The following is a 4655-nucleotide window of genomic DNA, read 5'->3' on the forward strand; positions in this document are numbered from 1 at the left end:
AGGTGAAATTCTGCCACTATCGAAAACAATTGCTTGCTTGAGATCAACAAAGAGATGAAAACTTCTCTCGCCGAGAGGATAGGAGAAAACTTGGATCATTGATAGACACCAAGAATAGCAACATTCCCAATGGAAGGCTTTAGGTGAAATATAACCCAAGGTAACTCCAACAAAGAGATTGACTGGTCGAAAAGATCTCTTGAACGAAGAGAAAAATGATGGATTTAAATATCTCATTCTTAACAACTTGTGAATCATGAAACAGGAAAGGAAATTGTCAAAATGACATAACACCACCTCAAAAGATATTGTAGAAAGAATGCACTTTGGAATGCAAGATGAAGAATACTTGAACTCCTCAAAACAAAACATGTGTTGAGCACCATGTTTATTTTGAAGTATGGTTTGACGGATCATGACTTCGAGAGAAATCTTGAAGAACAATTGAAGAATGAAAAAAAAATCCTTGATGAACCACCATGTGAACCTTCCATGAAGAACTCCGGTAAAACAAGGATGATAGAAAGAGAGAGAAGTTGAAAACACAAGGTGAAGCCTTGCAATGATTTAGATGGAGCTTCGTGACGAGATAAAGCGGAAAAACTTGGAACTCCGGAAGAAGGCATTAATCACTTGGATGAAACAAGAACAAGAATTATGTTATGCGTATCCTTCACCAATATAAATTGAAGACAAGCAACTGATTTGGCATACTACTTATTCTCGTAGAAAGGATTAAGAGAGATATGGCGTAAACTTGAGAAGGTCTTCAACGAACCACCGGTAGGATTGAAACACGAACAAATTAAATATGGGAATATAGGACGAGGAATCTTGAACAAACCGCCGTAAGAATTGAAAATGAAAGTGGCAAAAGCACAATACACCGGGAAAAAAATGGAAAACGAATGAAGATACTTGAGGGGATTTAGATACATGTGAACGAATAGATCACGAGCTGATTAGAGAATACTTGAATGATGCACCGGTAAGATTTGGAGAATGAGATCTGAAAGCTGAGAATGAATAATTCTGAGGTGATGCTTCCGAAGAATCAAACTGAAAAGACTCCTAAAATGCTCCGGATGGGTGAAAAGAATTCTCGCAATCGAAAACAATTATGAGAGGATGGCATGAAGCTAGAACCATGAATCTTCAAGAGAACAGACCAAGATTCAAGAGCAATTCTTCTTCGGTCTTCACATATTGAGAATGATGATGAGAACCACCCTAACAATTGTTGAGATACTCCAGGATGAAAAATATAAAGGTTGAACCAACGATGAAAAGAATTTGAAAACGAACTTGGAGGATACATTTGACTGATGAGAAATCATTCTTATGTCAAACTTTGAAAGAATTTGGGAATCGCTCCTGATAAATTAGAAGAGTCAGGTAAGATCCTGGAAAAGACCTTTGGGTTAGGGCCCACTCAAAAGAACCACCATGGAACAATTGCTTGAAAAGAGAGATTGCACTGGTTGAATTAAATGGCTTGAATGAGATAGCATCCTCGAAATAGCTTGAACGGATTAAGAATGGAAATGCGAATCTGCTGAGATATCTTCCGTACTCCGGAACACATGAATAGAGAGAAGAGCACGATTATGAGATGCTTAGATAAGAACTTCCAACATGGAAATCATGTGAAACAAGAGGAAGAGATATGATCAACAATGAAGCTTGACTTTTAAACCACCGGAGAAAAAAAAGAGAGTGAAGAATGATGAAGTTGAAACTTTCTTAGCATCTTCCTGAGAATCACCGGATAAGAACATTGAAAGAAAAGAATGAATAGACTGCACATCAATAAGATGGATACTTGATTAGAAATCTGAGTCCTTGAAGAAAAAGGGTGGGAGGGTGGGAGAAACAAAGGCAACTTGGGACGGATGAAACGAACACCATTGAGAAAAAGCTTATAATTGATCTTAGGAATGTTGAAATGATTTGATCTAGTTGAAGAGATGCACGCCGGTTGGAAAATAGAATTGACATGACATTCTCGATTATCATGATGGATTAGTATTCACATAGAAATATGAGGACACCGCTTAGAATAAGGTATGGAATCAACACTTGGCATTAAAGCAACTCGAATACCACAAAACAAAACAAAAACAAAGGATTTGGCTTGCAGAATAAGACGGAAACAAACATATGATAGAGATTTCGCCCAAAGTGTTCATGATGAGGCCCCACGGGCACGACGTACAGCGGACGTCACGAATGACAAACAAAACGTCCCCGAATCGGCATAGCCAAGGATTCTTTAAGACGCCTCGCGACCACTGTAAATCGACCGTGAAAAGCGAACCACTAGACGTTGGACCCCAATCTCAAATCATACATCCGTCGAAAAGATATCCTAGGAGCTACTTGAATTCCCACCTATAAAACTCCCGAAACTTTCTGGTTATGCAATCTGGAGTTGGGGATACAGGGGACGCAATATATCTCACCCAAGCTAACAATACCTAGATCCAGCTGTATCCATCCGTCAACACATAACCAGGAAACCTTCGGAAAACGTTTACCTCAACCTTCGAAAAGCATCCGTTATACGAGTTATGGCAATACTCCCGAACTCCCGCCCCAGTACTAGGTGGCGTCGAGGTAATCTCACCAACAACTGCATAAAAGAGATTTTCGATGTCAGCGAAGAAACTCAGGTATTCCAGAACTGCAACGATAAAATTGTGATGACAACACCTCGGAGCTCAACTCCCCGGGACAATGCCACAACACCTAAATGTCAGGAGGCACCAAGAACAATGTTCTCGTCACAAAACCATCGGAACGATTCCAAGATACTCGCGTGATCCTAAAAATTATTTTAGTGAAATTTGAGGAGAGGAGAGTCAAAATTTCTACGTCAGGGGGCCTCACCAGAGCGACGAAGGGACTGAGGAGTAAAAGAATCCTACTCTCCGATATATATAATCCTAAGACTCAAAACGTTATTTTTTTAGACTCAACAATGCCAGCGATTCGATCAAGCAGGGGGCTCCTAAGTCAGGGATGGCTCTGATACCAACTTGTAACGCCCACGATGCGGCTATATCTCCCACGTGTCGAGGCACGACTTGGAGGCATAACCGCATGGTGGTTTTGTCGCAAGAAGGGTCATCTTCACACAATCCCATGTAATGAACAAGAATGGGATAAAGAGTTGGCTTACAATCGCCACCTCACACAATACATAAATTAAACATACATCATTCAGAGTACAATCAAGGTCCGAGTACGGAACCGAAATAAAAGAAGACAACCCCAAATGCTAGATTCCCGATCGTCCTAACTGGGCTCCACTACTGATCAACAGGAAAAGAAACAACACAATGGACACGATCTTCATCGAGCTCCCACTTGAGCTCGGTTGCGTCATCTGCACTGGGACCATCGGCACCTGCAACTGTTTTGGTAGAATCTGTGAGTCACGAGGACTCAGCAATCTCACACCCGCGAGATAAAGACTATTTAAGCTTATGGGTAGGAAAGGGGTAGTGAGGTGGAGCTGCAACAAGCACTAAGCATATATGGTGGCTAACATACACCCGCGAGAAGAGAAGCAACGCAATGGTCGTGAATCTAGAAGTGATCAAGAATTGATCCTGAAACTACTTACGCACAACCATAACACAAGAACCGTGTTCACTTCCCAGACTCTGCCGAGAAAAGACCATCACGGTTACACACACGGTTGATGTATTTTAATTAAGTCAAGGGTCAAGTTCTCTACAACCGTACATTAACAAATTCCCATCTGCCACATAACCACGGGCACGGCTTTCGAAAGATAATACCCTGCAGGGGTGTCCCAACTTAGCCCATCACAAGCTCTCACGGTCAACGAAGGATATTCCTTCTCCCAGGAAGACCCGATCAGGCTCGGAATCCCGGTTACAAGACATTTCGACAATGGTAAAACAAGACCAGCAAGACTACCCGACTGTGCCGACAAATCCCGATAGGAGCTGCACATATCTCGTTCTCAGGGCACACCGGATGAGCGAAGCGTACAGGTACCAACGTAACCCAAGTTGCCAAGGGACGGTCCCGCACGGTGCTCTAGTTCGGACCAACACTTAGAGAAGCATTGGCCCGGGGGGGGGCTAAAATAAAGATGACCCTCGGGTTAATTACTCCCAAGGGAAAGGTAATAGGTTGTTAGGCAAATGGTAAAACCAATGTTGGGCCTTGCTGGAGGAGTTTTATTCAAGGTGAACTGTCAAGGGGGTCCCACAAATCACCCAACCGCATAAGGGATGCAAAATCAAGGAACATAACACCGATATGACGGAAACTAGGGCGGCAAGAGTGGAACAAAACACCAGGCATAAGGCCGAGCCTTCCACCCTTTACCAAGTATATAGATGCATTAATTAAATAAGAGATATTGTGATATCCCAACATATCCATGTTCCAACATGGAGCAAACTTCATCTTCACCTGCAACTAGCAACACTATAAGAGGGGCTGAGCAAAAGCGATAACATAGCCAAACAACGGTTTGCTAGGAAAGGTGGGTTAGAGGCTTGGCATGGCAATATGGGAGGCATGATATAGCAAGTGGTAGGTAGCGCGGCATAGCAATAGAGCGAACAACTAGCAAGCAAAGATAGAAGTGATTTCGAGGGTATGGTCATCTTGCC

Source organism: Triticum aestivum, chromosome 4D (genome assembly GCF_018294505.1).
Source record: "Triticum aestivum cultivar Chinese Spring chromosome 4D, IWGSC CS RefSeq v2.1, whole genome shotgun sequence".
In the NCBI taxonomy this organism is placed as follows: Eukaryota; Viridiplantae; Streptophyta; class Magnoliopsida; order Poales; family Poaceae; genus Triticum; species Triticum aestivum.